Source organism: Eptatretus burgeri, chromosome 13, assembly GCF_056783735.1.
Source record: "Eptatretus burgeri isolate ZD-2024b chromosome 13, Ebu_testis_v1, whole genome shotgun sequence".
In the NCBI taxonomy this organism is placed as follows: domain Eukaryota; kingdom Metazoa; phylum Chordata; class Myxini; order Myxiniformes; family Myxinidae; genus Eptatretus; species Eptatretus burgeri.
The window spans coordinates 49777674-49801217 of NC_140973.1; the positions used below are offsets into that span (position 1 = coordinate 49777674).

Genomic DNA, 23544 nt, shown 5'->3' on the forward strand with positions numbered 1-23544 from the left:
TGTTTCCGGACGTGTCTGGGCAGTGATTATGTGCGGACGGAGTTTGTGTCTGGGCATTGTTTATTTCTGGACAGTGTTTGTCTCCAGACCTGTCCGGGTCGTGTCTGTTTGCCTCAGGACGTGTCTGGGTGGTGATTTCTCCGGACATATCCACGTTTGTCTCGGGACAAGTCTGGGCGGTGTTTGTCTTCGGAAGCATCTGGCGGGTTTTATCTTCAGTTTTGTCTGGGCAGTGTTTTGCTCCAGATGGTGTTTGTCTCCAGACGTGTCTGGGCGTTATTTATCTCAAGACTTGTCCGGGTGGTGTTTATGTCCAGACAGGAGTTTGTCTCCGGACAGCATGGCTCCAGATGCGTCCAGCAGGTTTTGTCTCTGGACATGTCCGGGTGGTTTCTGTCTCTGGATGTGTCTGGGTGGTGTTTGTCTCTGGCTGTGTCCAGGTGGTGTCTGTCTCCAGACGTGTCTGGGCGGTGTTTGTTTTCGGGCAGTATCTATAGTATGACCTGTAGAAAATGGATTTCAGATATTATTTCGTTTTCATCTTCACTGATATTCTCTGCAGAATCATTTTTATGTGACAGTATGAATCATAATTAACGCTCCACCGAACATGTGCCTTCCCTTCCTCTCACCTCACGCTGCCTTCCCTTCCCCCACCCTCCTCACTCTCCCTCCCTCCTCACTCCCCCTCCCTCCTCTCTCTTTTCTCCTCCACCTCCTCACTCTCCCCCCTCCCTCTCTCCTCCACCCTCCCTCCCGCTCCCCCTCTTCTTTTTCTCCCCCCACTCCTTAGAATTCCTGTCAATACGAGTGGTATTTGCTCGTGAGTAATAAAATGCTTCATGTTTTATCTCTTTTGGTGTGAATAATATGGAGCATGGTAATACTCCGTGATAGTCATACTCTGTGATACTACTGTATTCCATGGTACTACAATTCAGATAAACATTTGTGTCCAGTACATTGGATTATAAAGACACGTAAACACAGTATGTTTGCTGCTTTATCACCACTGTTAGTGTGTACATACTCTACCATGGCTAGTTATGCCATCTGCACAGTGTTGCGAACCACAGCAGATGATAAACTTATTAAAACCGAATGACATTGGGGGTGGGGGTGGGAAGGGATCAATTTGTATGCTCGATTTGTTTCCACAAAATGCTTAAACTATATATATATAAAAGTAGCTCCAGCTCGGTGTCTGCGTGCGTGCCTGCCTGTGCCCATCAAAAAAAGAAGAGGAAGATTGATTACAAAAGGCTATACATTTTGAATGTGGACAGCCTTTGCATTTTGCATTTCAATTTTGATCTTCCTCATAGTGTGTTGTTGTGTATTATTCAGTATTCAGAACAGAAAAAGGCTGTGATATCACATAAACAATCTACCTTCCGGGTGAGGTAGAAAGCTGAAATTTTGCGTGCCGATGGACGTCGAGGCCGGTACACCAGGAAAAACAAAAAAAAAAAATCACAGAATCGTCGGACCAGATCGTAAAATGAAAATTAAAATAAATGAAAACAAATTGAAAAAACATGCAGATGGGTGACCCGAGACAATGGGGAAGCATTGTAATTTGGTGTGCGGACGGACATCAAAGCTGACACACCAGGGAAAATCACAAAACCAATGGAAAGCATCCATAAATGAAAATATAAACAAGTAAGAGCAATCAGAGATTGCAGACCCTTGCCAGGACTTCTTTTGAGTGGTGTATTTTTGTAAGTTTTAGGGTAAATCCAATATGGCTGCCAAACATGTGACCTATGATATCATATGTGTGAAACTTTTGTTCCTCATGGACAGGTGGTCATACATGCAAAGTTTCACCTCAATTTGTTCAGCCACTTCAGACAAGAAGATTTTTGAAGGTATTTTTTTTAAACAATATGGTTGCCGAATCACGTAATTATTTTTTTTTTTTCTGTGGACCGTTTTATCCCGAGAAGACCCTCAACATTTTTCATACTGATCGGATGTGGCGTTCTACATATACAATTATGACGTCATAACGAGGGCACTTATTACATCATAAAAAATATCATTCTCATTCCGCATGAGGAGGACTTGCTATGTGCCAAGTTTTAATTTTTTTCCTTGGTGCAGTTTCAGAGATACAGAGGCCCAAAGTTTTTCCATTTTTCCAATATGGCTGCCACACCACGTGACTGATGACGTCATAATTATCAGTAAAACATTGTACATGAGTACTTGCTCCAATTTTGAAAATTTTGTCTCAATCCGACAGGCAGTTGTAGAGAAAAGCACGAAAGTTCTGTGCGGACAGACAAACAAACAGACAGACAAACAAACTGACCCAAATGGAATACGTTCTCCTTTGGCGAGGGTAATAAATGAAAAAAATTAATCCAGGTGAGCAACCCGAGACAATGGGGAAGCACGGTTCGTATGCTTACACAATGTGTAAGCACATCATGCAAGTGCATAATTATATATTGTTGCAGACCCGGGGGTCAGGGGCGAGAAGACCACGAGGGGGGACGCTACCTCGGGTTCCCACCAAACTCTGTGGAATCACAGGCTATCACACACAAATAACGTCATGACTTGGCGGGCCGCTAATTGACCGTGAACGCCAATAACTAAACCACGTGACTTAGGGTCCTCCGTCTTATGAACACCGCTTACCAAAAGGTCATGTTATCTAATTACCGGGGGACATACCCTCAGTACGCCTTATTCAAACCGGATCACCTTGCCGGATCAGATGCAGCCGAGCATAACTGCCAAGAATGTACCGGCTAGAAAAACAGATCGTTGGGGGATAACGTCCCGGCTAAGCTGGAATACGAACCATGGTGGACCAATGAAGGAAAAGACAGAAACGAGCTGAGAACATTTCTACACAAGCATTTATTTACAATCAAGCGAGGAGAGGTATGTGGCACAGTAAATTGGGTTTATTCGTATGTGCAGCAGGGGATAGCAAGGAATTTATGGGGTGCGACAAAAGGCAAGCAATTTACAAAAGCAGACACAGAGCAGACTTATCCTGTTAAAACTTCGACAAGCTTAACTTATGCTATGACAGGCACCATCACATACTCACACAAACCTGAGGAAGATTAGATAGCCAGAAAGAAAGAGAGCAAATGAGGACAAACAGCCTCGCAATACCTGACGCGGTCAGCTGACCAACGCAACCCAGTACGCTTAGGGAGAGGTAGGAGGGAGAAATACTGGTGTCTAAGGTGTGGGAATAGGAGGTGTGGTGTAGTGCAATATTGGGGGTGCGGTGTCACGCCAGAGGAAAATGGGATTGCGAGTCAGTAATGATGCTCCTTTGTGCATCCAAAGGGGAGGAGATAGAGGGGTTGAAAGAAGAGAAGAGAGAAGATGTGTGAGGTGATAGATCCCAAATCGAGTCGTGTATAGGTCTGCCAATGTAGTGTGTACCTCCGTGGGACGCGATGCTTGAGCATTCCCACCTCGAGAGTTGGCACATTATCTCTGGCTTAGTCACTTTGCCGAGGCTCATGGCAATGTGCATTCCGCACTGGTCCTCAGGAATAAGCATATCTCAGTCGCACACCAACGACGAGTGAAAAGCCAGCGAAAGGCAGAGGCAATGAGGAGCAGCCAACACAGAGCCGAGAGGAGCAAAGAAGAAGAGGGCGAAGCAGAGAGCGCTCCGACTTTTATAAGCCCCGGGCGAAGGGTGGGGTGACGACCCGAAGGCGACACGCTGTGACCCCGAATCCTGCTCCTCTATTAGGCTACATCAACCCTAGCCATGCCCTGCCAGGCTCTCCTGGCCGGAAATGGTCTCATTTGCCCATCCGGCTCGCCACGGCCCGGGGCTCCTAACTCAACATAGGGTACGAGCTGACAACCTAGCCCCGAACGTGCTCCGAGTGCAGTCTGAATGCTGATTAGCAATGCACACCAGCCACCCATGGCACCTCCTCTCATGAGCCAAAATGCACACCCGGGCCCCGTACCAAAATCCCGGATCACCCTTCCCACGACCCCTCCTCACCGCCCATCTGGCTGTGTTCTGACGACTGGACGAGGATCGTATTAATTCCACGTGCTCACCCGGTGCATCCCTGGCGAGATGCGGTTGGTGCTAATGACGTCCGTTGCTCCTCCCCACATCACACGGTCCGATGGCAGCCCAAGTTTTGCGGTACTCCTCCGTATTGTGTTGAATTGTAGCGATGCAGAGGTACAAGGGGGTGTGGGAAGCATTTGTGGTCGAAGTTGTGAAGTTTGGTGAGTGAGGGGTGAAGAAAAGGTGAGATGCCGTTGGAAATTGGCATGCAGATTTGAATGAAATAATGGAGCGTAATCCGTGTGCTGTGTTGTGTGTAGTATGCTTGGTGGAGGGAGTTTGTTGGTGGTAGTTCCAAGCCATGGAAGGCATCGTGGTGTGTTTGCTATTCAATCACATTTTTCATGGCGTGTGTGCTTGCTTGCTTGACTTGTACCATGGCTAAAAGGAAAAGGTTGGATTAGAAATCAATTGGAGATAGAGATATAGTTAATAGACCTGACTATTAGACCAACATAATGCACTTTGCCCCGTTAATCCACTAGACGTGAGGGGAAGATCTAACTGCACAGAGACTAACGAAATAACTGCCTGGGGATCACTGTATGTTGGGTGCCATTGCCTTAGAGGCATGCGGTTTTGCAGAACCGCAACAATATATCAGTGCCTATGGAAAGTCTACACCCCCTATCAAATTTTTCACCTTTTGTTGCCTTATAGCCTGGAATTAAATTGCATTAAATCAGACTTTTTCCACCTTTATTTTCACATCATAACCCATAACTTCCAAGTGAACAAACAAATTCCACAAATTTCAGAAAATTATTTCATAATACAAACTATAATATCTTGATTGGATAAGCATCCACCCCCCTCCCCCCCTTATAATAGCGATTGGAAATTAGCTCAGGTGTAACCAATCTCCTTCAAAATCACACACCAAGTTAATTGCCCTCCACCTGTGTTAAATTATCGTGATTCTGATTTTTTTTCAGAAATAAAATCAACTCTACCTCTCGATTTCCTCTGCTGGGTCATGCATTTCACAGCAAAGGCTCAACCATGAGCACCAAGGAGCTTTCAAAACGCCTCTGGGATAAAGCTGTGGAAAGGCACCGATCAGGTGATGGGTATAAAAATATTTCAAAGACCTCGAATATCCTTGGAGCACAGTCAAAACAATCATTAGGAAGTGGAAGGTGTATGGTACCACCAAGACCCTGCCGAGATCAGGCCGTCCCTCCAAACTGGATGACCAAGCAATGAGGAGACAGGTCAGAGAGGCCACCAAGAGGCCAATGGCGACTTTGAATGAGCTCCATGCGTTTATGGCAAAGATGCGTAGCAGACGGATGCACACGGATTTATAGTCGAACCCACAATGAATAGACAGACACAAGCAATCTTAATAAATCGGGGTTTAATGTTGGAGAAGATCCGAATCCGGATCCGGATCTGGGAATATGTTGTTTCTTCACCATTGAGAGGTAGGGCCAAAAACGATACATAGCACAATATCTCAAAAGGTTATGGATGGATTCACACGAAATTGGTGGACAGGTTGGGATTGCCACGAAGAGGAATTGATTAAATTTTGGTGAAGATTCAAATCAAGATCTGGACATGAGAATTATTTGATTTTTAACTGATTCTTCACCAATGAGAGATGGAGCTAAAAACGTTATTGCCTGATATCTCAAAAAGTTAAGGGGAGATTTGGATGAAACTTGGTGGACAGGTCGGGTGTGTGACAATGACTAATTGATTTGATTTTGGTGAAGATCTGAATCCGGATCCGGAGTGATTCTTCACCATTGTGATTCATTTTTTTCTAAGTGATTCTTCACCATTGAGAGATAGGGCCAAAAACGACATATCGCACAATATCTCAAAAGGTTATGGATGTATTCCGCAGAAACTTTGTTGACCGGTTGGGTGTGTTAAAAGGACTAATTGATTCAATGTTGGTGAAGATTCAGATCCGGATCTGGAAAGGAGAATATTTGTAAGTGATTTTTCACCATTGAGAGATGGGGCCAAAAACTATGTATATCATGATATCTCTGAAAGTTGTGGGTGACTTGTGACAAAACAAGGTGGAAGAGTCGGTTCGGTGACAAGAACGAGCCGATTCGATTTTTGTTAAGATCCGGATTCAGATCCGACCTATGAGTGGAATACAAAATGTAAGCTGTTCAGCCTGGCGGAGGTATGCGCTCCACCGAGTGCCATTCCGTTTCACCAAGCATCACTCTATGAGTGATTTTTGGGTAGTCGCTAGACCCACTATTCTCAGGTTTTCCGTCTGTCTGTATGTTTGTTTGTATGTAATGGACAGCTCTGGAGGCCAGAGGAGTCAACCGATTTTGATGAAACTTGACTGGTAGGTTCATACCAGGATCTAGTTGTATGCTTTTGAGCACCGTTGCTATGGACGCCACCGTTGCCTAGCAACGGGACTTTGAATTTTTAGAAAAAAATCCGAATTTTTTATTTTTTTTTTTTTTTTTTTTTAGAAAATCAAAAATTGGCTTCCGCGCTTTTATGCGCACTATAACTAACCTCTTTGTCAAAAATTTTCAGCCCGATCCGTCAAAATCTGTATGACTAGTATGCAATTATATAGCGACCACCCATGTCGCCTACTGGCTTGTTCATTTGTTTGTCTGGTTGTTTGGCCACATAGAACATGAGTGTTTTTCTCTGCAACCGCTTGTCGGATTGAGACGAAATTTTCACCGTCAAAGCAACTACTCATGCAGAATGTTTTAGTGATAATTATGACGTCATAGGTCATTTGGTATGGGAACATGTTGGAAAAAATTAGAGCTCTGTATCTTCGAAACTGCACCAGCGAAAAAATTGAAAATTGGCACATGGCAAATTTGCCTCGTGAGGAATAGTTATGATGTTTCGGTTATCTGGAATTTAAATTCCATCCATCTCCAATTTTGACTTCGTCGGGCAAACTTCTGAGCCGATCCGGCTGAAATTTGGCAGCAACGTTCCTCTCCTGACTGTTAATAGGGATTGCAAAGCTTGTCCGAGTCACGTGACATTAAGTAAGTCAAAGTGGCCGAATTAGTAAATTTCTTCAAAAATATTCTTCTCCAGAACCACCAGTCAGAAAGCTGCCTAATTTGTGTTACAACATTATGCCATGGTATGCATATTAAATTGCGAAGGTCATGCTGATAACATGACTGGAAATGTGTCAAAATAGCAGGCCAAGTCAATTTTAGGGAAAATTGTGTAAATTCCTTCAAAAATCTTCTTCTCCAGAACCACAAGTGAGAATTCTTCCAAATTTTGGTGACAACATTAAGACAGGGTCCTGATGTTAAATTGTGGAGGCCATGCAAATCACATGACCGGAAGCGTGTCAAAATGGTGGTTGCGCAAATTCCTTCCAAAATCTTCTTTTCCAGACCCACCAATCAGAATGCTACAAAATTTGGGTTACAACCTTAGGCCAGGGTAGGGATGTTAAATTGTGGAAGTCATGCCGGAAATATTGGAATCATTACTCTTGCAATTTGCACTGGGTCATTCCATAATTTCTCAACACTATTATTTAAGTGACAAGAACAACTGATTCAATGAGATGGGACCATAACTGATATCTATACTAATAAATGTCAGTGTGTGTGTGTCCGTGTGTCAGTGTGTGGGTGTGTCTCCTCCATAACTCAAAAACCATGAAACCTCACAGCCTGAAACTTTGCACGCATACTAAGGGAACTCCAAGAGAGAGCAAGTGTGAAAATTTGGTGTTTGGGTTGTTAAAACACCCCTTTTGAAAATAACTAACGGTCTTATTTAATTATATCCTTGAACAGGCGAATCGTCAGCCACCTTGCTCTCGATAGAGTGTTAATGCGCTGATGCTCTGATCATATGACAACCAATTTCTGTGGATGGGGCATGTTGTCCGGAAGGATGCCTGACCATCACTTTCCAAAACAGCTTCTTTTTTCCTAGCTGAAAGAAGGTTAGCAGACTCATGGTGGAAAACATAAATGTTCAAAGACACACTAAAAGGAAACTTGAAGGAATGCAAGATCAATATAGACACTTCGGACATGATCGTGTAAGATAGATTTGCTTGGCACAACTTCCTCGATAAGGGCTCCCATCGTATTGATGAATTACTTTGGCAAGCAGTTAAGGATAAGAGAAGGAGGTGAAAAGAAAGCCAAGAAAATCAAACAGCTCACCCCCTTCCACCTGGGAGCAGGTGCCCTCACTGCAATAGGATTTGTGGTTTGTAGATTGGCCTCATCAGCCACCTGCGGATCCATGTCGTGAACATGAAAACGATCATAATTAGTTACGAGTGATCGCCAATTCGAGATACATACATACATACATACATACATACATACATACATACTGTCACGTCTGAGTATCCGTGAATACAGAATTCTTCAGAGCCAGGACCTTTTTTCCTGAGGAATGGTCAAAGCAGTCTTTTTCAATGCAATGTGTTAAGTATTACTCTACCGACCATTCCCGAAGGTCACCAAAATGAGCCCAAATCGATGGCAATCTCACATGGAAAGCACATGGCTGAAACATGCATTCTTATATTTTATAGGATTTATTTTATATTGAAAAGCAAAAGGAAGAGGGTCGATAAGATATACTACAATAAACGTAACAAACCAAGCGAGTCAAAAGGCACAAAGAAGAGAATGGGGATATACAAACTTATATACAATGATGAGAAATTAGAGCTCAAATCCTAACCCACAATGTGTCACAGATCACACTTTTACCGCACGACAATGATGCAGGCAGGACTTCCCTTTTCTCTTATGCACAGGGTGGATGCAGTTCAACACAGCGCAGCCTGTTTTATAGAACATGTGCAAGATGAGAGCCAGTAACGATGGTGCCCAGAAGATGTCAAATGGCCACGAGCAGGGCTGGTGATGAGTAGGCCTTCAACTTGGCCATGTGGTCCCCTTTGTCATTTTTGAGCCAGAGACCTCATGGGCCACCAAAAATACAGGGTGATCCCAACTTGGGTCAATTCCACACGAGGCTTCTCCTCCAAGTGAGGTCTCTGTCGTCCTTTCCACATGAGCCTCTCGTGGTGCTGTACTGGTGGACTCTTGTACACAAGCCTCTCTTGCACACCGTCCTCTCCTGGTGGACTCTGCAGTCTCTCTTATGGACTCTCTCTTCGACTCCTGTGCATACCAGTCGACTCTCGTGCATGGAGTTCTCTCTTGGTCAACTCATGGTGCATCCAGTCCTCCTCTTCCTCCTGGGCAGAGTCTCCAGCTTGGGTGTTGCCTCCCCTATAAAAATTAATGTACATCTTTTCCTCCGGCCTCCACAGCCTGCTGCGCCGCCATGGCCTTTTTCTCAGAGAGAAAGAGATCTCAGAGAGAGAGATCATAATTGACCTTTTTGCACACGTGACATGTGCCTCTGTGATGGGAAGTCCTCACCGAGGTGTGTTGTATTTTAATTGGTACAATCATCAAACAAGCTCCAAATGGCTTCCTGCCCGAGAGCCTTCATTCCGATGGCTAAGTGCATTCCACAACAGTGCTGCCCTCAGGGATAGCTCATCAAACATGATGTCCCTAAAGCCACAATCACTTTATTGAAACACAACATATTTTCCCCCATTCTGAAATAAACCCTTTATCCATTTGAAAATCCAAGATCCACAATCTCAAGTCAAAACTGACACCAACATTTCCTATGATACGTGTTCAAAGATTTAAAGTTCATTTTGGGGAAGTTTGAACCATATTCATGGATAATGAACTTTATGTACACCGGTAATCTCTCGGGTATTGAGGATGCTTCCGAACATGACCAGATCTGTGTATGCCAGATTGTAGCCCAGCTGAATCATTGTGATTGATCCTCATCTTGAAGATTTTGTGGAAAGAAGTGGCAGTTGTCATCATTCTCTGCATCTTGAAGGTTGGTTGGTACCAGACATTGTGTATTCCTCTTTGTGCCATCTTCGAGTACGTAGCTATGATGACCCAGTTGCTGCAAGATCTGTTGGGTTGATGACCCAGTTGCTGCAAGATCTGATGACTCTGTTGAACCTCTCCACCCCACCGTTGCTCTGCGGATTATACCATGTAGTTCGGTGATGTTCGATGCCATTGGCCTTGAGGTATTGTGCGAATTCCTCAGATGTAAATTGAGGTCCGTTGTCTGACGTAATGGACTCGGGAAGCCCCCATCTTGTAAACACCTTGTCCAGGATGCTGATAATGGACGAAGTTGAAAGCAAGCTGGTAGCTGTGATCTCAGGCCATTTGCTGTGAAGATCATGGACTATGACCAAGTACTTCTGATTGTGAGGTGCAACACGAACCTCACCGAAGGTGTCCACCTGTCGCTGTTGCCACGGTTTCTCCGGCATGTAGGCTGAAGAGGAGAAAGATGTGGATCTCCTGCTTTCTCGCTGAGGGCGCATGTTTCGCAATTCTTCACAAACTGTTTGAGGCATGTGTCAATACCCAGCGACCATACAGAATTGCGACATTTCCGTTTCATTTTGATGATCCCGGGATGTCACTTGTGAGTGAGACGCATCACTCGCTGCTGTAGTTCTTTTGGGATCACCGCATGCACAGATGCACAGGCAATACAACCTTCATCAAAGATGGATAGCTCATGTCAAATCCTGTAGTAGGGTTGTAGGTCCTCTGTGATTTGTTGAGGCCAGTCTGTTTGGAGAAAATTGCATCCTGTTGAGATTGCGATTTGAGCTCATCACAAGTCACTAAATTTGTGGTTGCATTTGTAATAACGGTATTTACAAAGGTGTCAACTTCACTAATCGCATCATTCGTCGTGTTCTCTATGGGTGTTATAGAACAGAGCATGCCCGCCACTTGATTATGGGACCGTGCCAAGTATTCCATGTCAAAATCATACTGGTAGAGACGGTCTGACCACCTGTAAATTCGTAGTGGTCTATGTCCAGATCCCGATGTAGTGAGTAGTGTTGTCAGTGATTGATGGCCTCCGCGGACCATGAACTTTCTACCATACAGATAGACGTGCCAGTGTTTGCATGCATCGATACATGCTAACGCTTCGCGTTCCCTTGTTGAGTGTTTGTGTTCCGTCTCCATAAGTGTGCGAGATGCGAATGCTACAAGCCGTTCATTACCTGCGATAGATTGTGAAAGTACTGCTCCCACTGTTGTACCTGATACATCTGTTGTGACAATAGTCTTTGCATTAGGATCAACATGTGTTCGGACTGGAGGAGATGTGACCTTCTCTTTCAGCATGACAAACGCATGCTGCTGGGTACAAGTCCATTCCCAAGGTACATCCTTGCACAGTAGTTTACGAAGAGGTTCAGCGATCTCCACGTCGTTGAGTACAAACTTGAGGTCGAAATTTATAGTCCTGATGAATGATGCAAGCTCTTTTGCATTGACTTAGAAGGAAGAGTCATAACTGCTTCGATGTTGTCCTGCATCAGGTACACCCCATTAGCTGTCGCATGATATCCTAAGAAGTCAATTTCTGATGCTACAAAGGTACACTTTTCCTCATTCAGCGTCAAAAGTTGTGCTTCACTAGTTGTGACAACACTTCATCCAGTTGCTGATCGTGTTCTGCTTTATCTTTCCCATAGATGATGATGTCATCAAGGAGGTTGAGGGTCCCCTCAATATCAGACAGGACCAAAGAGGCTATCTTCTGAAACACACTTGATGCAGAACTGAGGCCGTATGGTATTCTATGGTCCTGGAATAGGCCTTCATGAGTCATGAATGCGGTTAAATGTCTGCTCTGCTTTACTGGAGGTACCTGTAGGTAGCTTCTCCTCAAGTCTATCTTTGTGAACATTGTGGAATTAAGCAGAAAGTTCATTTCTAGTTGGAAGTGTGTATTTATCAGGAATAACAGCTTTGTTCATCGACTTAAGGTCAACACAAAGTCTTAATTCTCCATTTTTACGTCATGCGATGACGAGATTCAACGCCCGTGGAGACGAATCACTGCATTCAATGATGCTCTCAGATTCAAGGCATTTTTGCTCCTTCGAAACTTCTTCACGAACAGCGAAAGGTAGACATCTCAAACCTTGAGATACTGGTGGAACTGCAAGGTCCACTCGAGGAGTGTGTCAGTAACACTTACACTCCCAAAATACAACAAACATGGAAAGGTACAGGTGTTTGTACACATTGTCTTTCTCTGCAATCGCGTGGATGTGTGCCCCAGTCGGGTTCAAAGTTTGAACCCAAGCTTGTCGAACGGATTAACACCCATTAGGCTCTTGCCTTTTGCAACATAAAAGGTGAAATTGTTGAGCTTGATACCCCTGTAGTTCAAAGGAATAGTTATCATTCCCAATACCTGGATGAGGGAGTCATCGTAGGCTTGAAGTGTAGATTGCGCAGAGTTGAGTGGAAAAGACAAAAAGTACTTGCGGTAGCGATTGTCACTCACAATGGAGACTTTTACCACTACATCATTGAATAGTGATACCAAAATCCACGTGATGTCAACTTCACAATCCTTGAAGTTGCTCCCTTGCTGAGGACGGAAAGGCATTTTGTCTGTGATGGTGTACACGATGTGTTGTCTTTCAACATCAGAAGCACTTGGTTAATCAACCTGACAAACGGATGATATCTGCTTTTTTGATAACCTGCATACTTATGCAAAATGGTTAATCTTAAAGCAAGCACCGCATTGTTTTACACATGCTGGACATTGTGCTTTAACGCCATGTTGTCGACGACAAGCTTGAAATGGCTTTGTTCGAGGTACGTGGGCAAGGCGTGGATGGGGCTGTTGTTGGCGGTTGATTTGAAGCCTTTGTATTTGACTTGTATGCAACTGTTGTGCCAGTTGCATTCCTGGTACTGAGGTTGCTGGAGATGTTTGAATCAGCTTAGAATCCATCATGGCTGATTCTGTCTGGATAGCCAGGGCTGTAGCCTTCTCGAATGGGAGTCGGTCATCCTCCATTAGCAACCGTTCCCGAATACAAGGAATGGAAGTCTTTTCTATGACCTGATCTCTGATGAGCTCGTCTGTTACAACCCCAAAATTACAGGTATCAGCCGGGTCAGAAAGTGAAGCAACGTATTGTTGGACAGGTTCACCATTTCCCCGGTAGTGCTGGTGGAATTTATACTGTTCAATCATGGCACTCTTTTTCGGACCAAAGTAGCTCTCAAGTGCACTCACCACATTTCCGAATGTGGAGGTCTTGGCTGTTAGCTGTGCGAACATATGCTGGCCTTCGGCGCCCAATCAGTGAATCAAGATCACCCTCTTACGAGTGCTGTGGCATCCATACGGTCTAGGAACCGAAGCTTCCAAGTAGGTTTGAAAAGCTGCAATCCAGAGGCCGTGGAAGGGGCCGGGTCCCAAGAGAAGCCAAGAATGGAGGTGGAGCTGGTAACTGTAAACCAGCCATCCTCGTCGCCAAATGTCTTGTATTTGAACTGGTACAATCATCACGTACAAACTCCAAACAGCTTCATGCTCGAGAGCCTATATTCCGATGGCCAAGTGCACTCCCCAAGAGTGCTGCTCTCAGAGTATTTAATCAAACATGATGCCCCTGAAAGCCACAATCACTTTAATCAAACACAACACTAGCCCTGCCCACAAACAAGAGGTGTTTGCATATACAGTACAGAATTAATTACCCTGCACACCCTGTCTCTAAACTACATATGCTGCCTCCTCAGCATCATGTGAAACAAAAGACTTACTCTGACAGATCCCTGTTACATAGCAATCGAACCTAAGTGAAACACAGGGACCAGACTACACTAACACTGGCCACAGTCTAGCTCTGGATCCCTCCTCCTCTCCCCACCCCCATCCCCCCTTACACGTAACAATAATGTACATACATACATACATACATACATACATACATACGAGTCAACACTATATTAAAGTGGAATACTTATGGTTTCAGCTAAATGTTATTACCTTTGCCAATGAAGGTGAAGAAGGTTATGTTTTCACCTCTCTCTGTCTGTTTGTTTGTCTGTTTGTCTGTCTGTGTACAGGATATCTCAAAAAGTTGGTGATGGATCCAGATGAAATTTGCTGGGCAGGTTGGGTGTGCCACAAGGACAAACTGTTTAGATTTTGGTGAAGAACCGGGTCCGGCTCCGACTCCGAGAATTTTTAAAGTGATTCCTTTTATCTTTGAGAGATAGGGCCAAAATGATATAAAGTACGATATCTCAAAAAATTGTGGACAGATTCGAACGAAACTTGGTGGACATGTTGGTTGTGTGACAAAGAAGAATTGATTCCATTTTAGTGAAGATTCGATTCTGGATGCAGATCCAATAATTTTTCGAGTGATTCTTCACCATTGAGAGATTGGGCCAAAATGATATATAGCACGATATCTCGAAAAATTGTGGATGGATTCGAACGAAACTTGGTGGACATGTTTGTGTAACAAAGAAGAGTTAATTCAATTTTGGTGTAGATCCGAAAATTTTTTTAAGTGATTTTTCACCATTGAGAGATGGCGCTATACTAATATATTTCACGAAAGCTCCAAAAGTAGTGGACGGATCCGGATGAAATTTGGTGGGCTGATTGCGCGTGTGACAAGAACAAACTGATTCGATTTTGGTGAATATCCGGATCTGGATCCTGATCAGACTACTAGAATTTTAAAAGTGATTCTTCACCATTGAGAGAGAGGGCCAAAATGTTATATAGCACGATATCTCAAAAAATTGTGGATGGATTCGGACAAAAGTTGGTGGACATGTTTGGGTGTGTGATAAAGATGAATTGATTCGATTTTGGTGAAGATCTAAATCTGGATCCAGATACGAGAGTTATTTATTTTTTAAAGTGATTCTTCACCATTGAGAGAAGGGGCCAATAACGATATATAGCATATTTCAAAAATGTATTGGGTCAGATATGTTCTTGTGGATCAGACATTGTGTGGCAGAGGTATACGCTCTGCAGAGTGCCCTAATTTTTTTTAATATGGATTTTGTGCTAATTCGTAGCCCGTTGATCTGTTAATGCAATTCCTTACAATTTACCAAGGAATTTTTTCAAATAAATGTCGTTCAAATTTTTTTTCATTTCAGCAATCATTTTTGAAACAGAATTGTGAAATATTCCTGTTTAAAATTTGGATTTTTTTCATAAATTTCGAGAAATTACATAAAATAATTACAAAATTCTCAGGAAGTTCCATCAGCCATCAGGCATGGGAGACAGAGAAGAAGCCAACTGTATAATCAGGAAAAAAAAAGTGCCTCATAGACCTGCCAGAGAGGGGCAGACAACAACATTTTAACCAAATCTCCGTGTGTCACCACTGCAAACATCACTGTCACTGGTTGAATTTTAAATTCCAGGAATAAACATTCTCCGAAATGGCGAGTCACGCAGCAAATGGTGAGTCCGTTTTTACACGGTTCGTTTTCAGTGGCTCATCCGTTTAGCTCATCGTTCTCTTAATTAAGACAAGCAATGCATGTTCCAATCCTTAGCCTCTGGGGGCAGGTCACCCTGAAGTTTAACCCGCTAAGTCTCCCAATCATAAATGACCACAGTGCTGAAACATACAGTGGGATTGAGTGGAGGCTACTATATCATTCCTTAATATACCTGTCAGAAAAGGCTTTTCAATTTCCAGTAGGCAACCGAGCATTGCTTTTACACTCGGCTCTCATACATCTTAATCTGCAAATTCATGCGCCTTAACATGAACAGAATTAGAAGAGCCACGAAACAACAAGGACAAAGACTTTTACACGAGATCAATTCAGTTGCCACTTCCTTCACAAATATGCGGAGTTAAGACGTTTTTATCACCTTCCGACGACAGGTACGCACCGGTGGGTGACTGTGCTCATTTGTGCGCACTAAGCCCGTGTGTCTGTCTGTCTCTGTCTCTGTCTCTGTCTCTGTCTCTGTCTCTGTCTCTGTCTCTGTCTCTGTCTCTGTCTCTGTCTCTGTCTCTGTCTCTGTCTCTGTCTCTGTCTCTGTCTCTGTCTCTGTCTCTGTCTCTGTCTCTGTCTCTGTCTCTGTCTCTGTCTCTGTCTCTGTCTCTGTCTCTGTCTCTGTCTCTGTCTCTGTCTCTGTCTCTGTCTCTGTCTCTGTCTCTGTCTCTGTCTCCGTCTCTGTCTCTGTCTCCGTCTCCGTCTCCGTCTCCGTCTCCGTCTCCGTCTCCGTCTCCGTCTCTGTCTCCGTCTCTCTCTCTCTCCGTCTCTCTCTCTCTCCGTCTCTCTCTCTCTCTCTCTCTCTCTCTCTCTCTCTCTCTCTCTCTCTCTCTCTCTCTCTCTCTCTCTCTCTCTCTCTCTCTCTCTCTCTCTCTCTCTCTCTCTCTCTCTCTCTCTCTCTCTCTCTCTCTCTCTCTCTCTCTCTCTCTTTTCTCTCTCTCCCCCCCGCCCCCCTAGCATTTGTCTTCCTCTGATTTATATTTCACGACGTGGGTTCACCATAAAGGAGAATTCACTGAATTGAACTCGTTCAATTAAATCCGTTAAATGAAAGCAGAATTTCTCCCATCCACACTCCTTCCTTCTTTCCTTCCTTCCATACCTGCGGCGACGCTGCTCCCAGACATCTTCTGAGCAATTCCATCATGTAGCTGAGAGAATTTACATGCTCTGTTAATTATGATGATTAATGAGTAATTAGCAAAGCGAACACGTGCCAAAATGATTTGCTTTCCATATTGCAGCGGAATTTATCTCCGGGATAAAAGGAAACGATTTTGAATTGAATTTTTCCGAATTAAAAAGGTGGAGATGGTTGGTTTTTAACAGCGCAATAATTGGGCATTTATGTGCATGGAGAAAAAACGTGAATTCCTCTTTCCTTAACAAACCGCACCTTGCTATTTATTAGCCCCGAAGATCTATCCTTTAGATCGTTTGCTATTTACTTCATGTTGGCACCAATCATTTTGCATCACGTCCTTTTGCATCCTTCTGATGGTGTAGAAATTTTTATTTCATTTTAATTTCTTACACACTCTGGTCATGAACTACATACACCCCGTGAGATCGCTGTTTTTGGTGGTCATGCGTCTTGACAATTTTTGGGTTTCATGCTTACACTATATATGGATCGTGTGTGTGTGTGTGTGTGTGTGTGTGTGTGTGTGTGTGTGTGTGTGTGTGTGTGTGTGTGTGTGTGTGTGTGTGTGTGTGTGTGTGTGTGTGTGTGTGTGTGTGTGTGTGTGTGATGTTTTTTTGTGGAGTTACATTGGAGCTTTCTGATGTGAAATGTGATACATCAAAATCATCGTCATGATCTCCTGAGTTGATTCGGCTAATTAACTACAAAGAACACAGAAGAATTCCCATGTTTTAAATGAACACCATTTTATGTTGTATGGAGCAGCTTAATAGCTCGTTACACGGCATTCTCTTTACAAAATAAATACCAACAACATAAAAATGATAACACTAATAGTGGGGCAACTTAGCTAAATATAGCATAACAATTGTGCATTTGTGAGGAAAGCACCAAATTTGGCACACTAGTAGCCTATCATATTATGAACAGATTTGGATATTGGGCCATCTCAAAATTTTTGATGGCAGTGGAAAATGGCTGCCACAGCCATCAGTGGCTTAATTTGAGATGGTTCAATATCTAAATCTGTTCATAATATGATAGGCTACTAGTGTGCCAAATTTGGTGCTTTCCTCACAAAATACACAATTGTTATGCTAAGTTGCTCCACTATCACAAGACTGAAGACCTCAATGGTTCACGAGCGGTATTTGACGATGTAGATTGTTTCAGAAGTCAAGGATGAGACAATGTGATAATTTTGACCAAGTTATAAAAATGATCAACATTACGTGGTATGAGTGACAGGTTATTAGCTGCAAAATGTCTAAAATCTGGTTTCATTCAACAACTTTCAAAATTTGAAATTTGAAACATATATTCCCTACCACTACTTGATCTTAATTTTGAAGGTTCATGTCGATTGATGAAATTTTCAAGAGAAATTTTAAAAATATATTTTCCTTCAATCAAATATGGCTGCCAAACTATGCGACCTATCAATTAATCATGAACACCCTCATATCCCCAAGGCTTGGGGAACATGTGTGTGAAGTTTCGAATCAATCTGTCCACCTGTTCTGGAGGGGATTTTTTTAAGGTTTTAGGGTAAATCCAATATGGCTGCCAAACCGTGTGACCTATAATGTCATAGGTGGGGATCTTTTTGTTCCTCATGGATAGGCGGTCATACCTGTGATGTTTTCCCTCGATCTGTTCAGCTGTTTTGGAGAAGAACGTTTTTGAAGGTGGTTTTTTTTTTTTTAAATATGGCTGTCGAACCATGTGACCAATGACATCATAGCTTTTTTCTGTTGAAGAATTTATCCCGAGATGACCCTCAAAACTTCTCATACTGATCGGATGTAGCGTTTTATGTATGCAATTATGATGTCATAACGAAGGCATCTTTGACAGTACAAAAAATAAATCACACTTATTCCCCATGGGGAGTACTTGACATGTGCCAAGTTTCAATTTTGTCCATGGAGCGGTTTCGGAGATAGAGGTCCGTTTCTCATTTTTTCCAACATGGCTGCCACACCACATGACCTATGATACCATTGTTATCATCAAAACATTCTGCATGAGTAGTTGCACCTATGTTGAAAATTATGTGTCAATCTGACAAGCGGTTCCAGAGAAAAGGGAATAACAAAATGCAGACACACATATACACACGTACATATACACGTACGCACGTAAGGGACCAATCGCTTCACCCTAATGTTCACTTCGCGAGTGCGAGCTAACAATAATAATCGTATGATCACTTAGCAATAATAACTAGCATCCGTTGAAGACAAAGTCTTCGATATCCCCCGCCATAGTAAATGAGGATTAACAAACTTATATTCCCTCAGCGTGTGCAATAGGTATGTGAAGTTTCCCCTTGATCTGACCAGCCATTCTGGAGAAGTTGTTTGGAGGTTTGTAAATTCAATATGGCCGCCAAACCATGTGACCTATCAATTAGAAATTAACAAACTTCTGAAAGGATGTCTTGGGGAAAGTGTATGTGAAATTTTTCCTCAATCTGTCCAGCCGTTCTGGAGAAGAAGAGTTTTAAAATGTATTAATTTTCAATCCAAGATGGCTGACGAACCATGTGACCTATGACATCATAAATTTACATTCTGCCTCCAATCCTCCAGTGGAATACGTGTGTGAAGTTTTGTGTTAATTGGATGAGGTGTGTTTTTCTATCCAAGATGGCTGCGAAGCCATGTGACTTGTGACGTCATAATTTTTACTATATATATATATATATATATATATATATATATATATATATATATATATATATATATATATATATATATATATATATATATATATATATATACAGACATGATGGAAGATGATAGTTGCCAATTTTCGCTTCGTTAGGTTATGTGATTCCAGAGAAAACATTATTTAATATTTTCTTGAATCCAACATGGCTGCCAAACCATGTGACCTATCAATTAGAAAATATCAAAAGGCACCAGTTCACCACTTGCTTGATATGTGTACCAAATTTCGTAAATATATCTTGAGGGGATTTGTAGTTAAGCTCCGGAAACGAAATGTGACACGGACGGAACCCATTTCTATATCCCCCGCCAACCAACAACGAACGTGTAATCCTTGCCCTGGCCCAAGCACATCTGGGCTTGGTGAAAAAGTAAGCTAATATCCAAGCAGCGCAGAAGGCAGGTATGCTGCAAGGCCACCACTGAAAATTTGGTCCAATGGACCGACGGGCCTACTACCACCACTAGTCACTACAAAAGTCCGACGAGTTCAGGTTGATCACGGACGGGTTAAAAGTAAACCAGTTAGATTTTCACGGCTTAGATCCATGACATGACTTTTATGAAGAGTGCACCGTCGGGTAGTACATACGACTGGGAATTTCCCACAGATTTCAGTGACAGCAACCACGTCTTGCCTTTGGGAGTCTCTGATGGGCTGTGAAACATACATCACAGAAATTTGCACATCACATCTAAGCACCAAAGGCAAGACATGACCAAAGATTTAGTATTACCATATGAACCCTTTGTTCATAAAGTGGAGAACTCATGTTCAAATCCCATGTAACATATGTTGTCCAAAAGCACAGACCTAAAAATTTTGACTTCGTTCAACACCCGCTACCTCTAAATTTTGACATGACAGAGTGCTGGAATGGACCTCCTACAACACTCCAGATAGTATGTGAGGTCAAATTGTGGGATCCGTTTTTATCTGGAAGCTACTTCAGAAGCTAAGTTTGTGACAGGTTACCACTGAAAAACTTGAGGTGGAAGGAAACATAACTGCTGATACCTTTCACTTTTCAACTGATTTCAGTGTTTTTGGGACCATTGTGTTGGTCATTTAATTCACAAGGATAGCACATTCCAGAAATATATCAGTGGCACAGATATGGGGTCTCCAGGGATTAAAAGATCATGTGACAGGAATGTTTCACTGAAATCACATTTATGATTTATGATTTACCAAACTGAAATATATACCACTGCAGTAATATTATTATGTTTAATTTGCTGTTTCATCTGTTTATAGAAGAAAATCATCACCAGGCTCCAATCAATAGCTTAACTTCAAATGGCGATGGCCAGTCCAGACGAAAGAGAGGCATCGGTTGTTCGTCTCCTACCTTCAAAGAGAAAGAAATATTCGAACTTTGATCATTGTATTATCTGTCAGACAGATACTGATGAGACTGAGAAGAGCACGAGAGTCGTCACTTAAGACTCTTATTTTTCCATTGGATATACGTGATGATGACGTCTTTGATCGCTTGAGACCAGATGTGGACCCTCTTTTGCTGACCTACCAGTTATTTGGCTCTCCAAGTGTTTCGAATCATGTACAAGTGCTCATAATTTATGGTCTGTCCAATGACGAAAGCATCTTTCATCTCCAAGGCCATTAGAAGCATCTGTCAGCAGCAATGCCGGCTCCTGTAGTTCTGTTGAGACATCAAGGTTGTCCCTGTCAAAAACAACTCCCATGACTGGTCTAAATGCCTCTTTTGTAAAAACAAAACGCAGGTGAAGGAAAGAAGATGAAGGAGATGGTGGTTGCCAGTACTTTTCAAGCTACTGTTGCCATACTGAATGCTGCAAAAGAAGAGGGTGAAGAAGACATGTTTCTCATACTTCCTGGCATCAACAATGATCTGATATCTGCAGAGGCCAAATAACACAAAGCACGCTATTCCTCTTATGTCAGCAAGACAAACCTGAAGTTTACTGTAAACAAGGAGTTCACAGGGGAAACCACATATGCAACACCTTTAACGGAACTAGCTGCAGAAATTGTACCCGATATAGAGGCAGGCAAGGACTTCCATATGGGGTCACTGCTGGCCAAATACAAGGCCCTGTTGAAAGAAAAAGGGAGGCATGGATTCAGAATCCTATACTGGTCAGTTACTGAAACGGCAACTGAAAATACACTTTAGTGGAGACAATGTATTCCATTGTATTAAACACCTTAGCAGAGATGTCATGGCATCGGTGCAGATGTTGAAGCTGGTGGCACGTCAAACAAATGCTACAAACTCATAACAGACCTTTTTAGGAAAGAATCAGTGCACACGTGTTGATGTAGTCTTCGACCAGTACACTGCCAAGTCGAAAAAAGATAGAAAGCGAGCAAAACAAGGAGCATCCATGGACTTGGAGGTCAAAATCAAAGGTCCCATAACACCAATTCCTAAGCAGTGGCCAAAATACAATACAAACCCAAAGAACAAAACCAATCTCTGTACATTCAAGGCTGAACGTTGGTGCCAGATGACACAAGATAATCTGCCAGTAGGACAAAATTGTTCTTGGCTGTAGCTTCAGGGATGGCAGACGGGCGGTTCCATTAACCAAAGGGCGGTGCGAGGATTTGGTCCTGCTAGTACAAGACCATGAGGAAGCCGATACAAGAATACTGCTGCATGCATGCACATGATCACAAAAGGGCAGTGATTCACTCCCCTGACACTGATGTGGTTGTACTGCGTATTGCCAACTTTGACAGTCAATTGCTTCTGATGAACTGTGGTTCCACACTGGGGTGAAGGACAAACGAAGATACATCCCCATAAACAAGATTAGATGGCTGCTATGTTGAGTCGCCATTTGTGTGATGCTCTACCTGCATTCCACGCACTAACCGGTGTGATTTGACCAGTTCAATGGTTGGTATTGGCAAGAAAAAGCTATCATGTGGCTGCTGAGTGCATCATTTTCTGGGGGCACAGCTGTCCTGCAGATGCAGTGCCCTCTATCCCCAGTACTGATTTCATCAACCTCTGAAGGATGACAGCCTGAGTCAACCCCGCTTGCTGTTAATTCAACAGCCAAAAGGGACTCAAACTCAAGTCCCTAATATCTTAAGCCAGCCACCTTAACTGCTCAGCCAACACCAGGTTTGATTGGCAAGAAGAAAGCTTTTGACACAATATGTGGGAGCAAACAGCATCAGAATACAACGTCTAAGTTGGGCAAAAATACTACACTTGGGCAAGACACGATCATGTGATGTGAAGCTTTTCTGTTCAATCTGCACACAAAGAATGAAAAGGCTGGTGGGTGCCAAAGCAGACTACGTTAGGCACTGGTTATTTTGTCAGAAGGGCAGAAGAATGAGGGGCTACCTTCATCATCTGACAGTCTCCTCCAGCATATAAAGCGAGATAATTTTCAATCCATCATTTGGAGGAAAGCGCTGAATGCCATGCAACGTTTCCCTGCACCCGAGGAACATGGGTACACCATCTCAGATGGTTTTCTGCAGCCTGTATTGATGGATGACGAAGGACCCAGCATTCCAAGGTCTGGTAGAGCTTATGGTTGGTCGCTGTAAGAAGTTGTCCTGTCGGCGAAGAGATTGCTCTTGCAGGAACAGTGACCTCGTGTGCACAGAAAGCATGTGCTTGCATGGGAACTGAAGACTGCCAAAACCCAAGTACCAGTCTACGTAATTCTGAGAATGGATGTCTGACAGTAAGGAAGATACTTAAGGACATTTGTCTGTCTGAACTTGATGAAGCAAGTACATGCACTTCAAAAACAGGATTGTTTAAACAAGCATGTAGAATCAAATGCGATTGGCTTGAACACTAAATATTCGGGTGTTAGCTTATTTCGGAATTTACTCTGGTATGATGTAACTAACACAGACTCTCCTATGTTTTGTGCCAACAAATTGAACCCATTTATTATTTAGTGATGATGATGCTGACTTTTAATACTCTACACCTGGATGTCTGACCAGTCGATTATTTTACACAATTCTTGCAGAAATTTTTCTGGAAGGCTCACTTGGCTGCGCCTGGATGGGTTTGAGGGTAGTGGAGTTGCGGCCGAAACCCGAATCCTATCCAGGTTCCTCCTGACGACTCCATCTTTGCTCTTTACTTCTTCGGGTTCCTTCTTGGTCTTCCGTTTGAACATGTAGTGTTTTCTAGTCGAAGACACTTTGATTCCACAGCT

The 23544-nt window shown here is 43.1% G+C and overlaps 1 long non-coding RNA gene across 2 annotated transcripts in view; it reads right to left on the bottom strand.

Annotated features, from left to right (window-relative positions):
• Nucleotides 1–23544, bottom strand: part of LOC147014438 (uncharacterized) — a 73175-nt gene that overhangs the window by 46417 nt on the left and 3214 nt on the right. For both annotated transcript variants that reach the window (XR_015050443.1, XR_015050442.1), the window contains exon 2: nucleotides 8236–8307. This is a non-coding gene — a long non-coding RNA (uncharacterized LOC147014438). The remainder of the gene's footprint in view (nucleotides 1–8235; nucleotides 8308–23544) is intronic.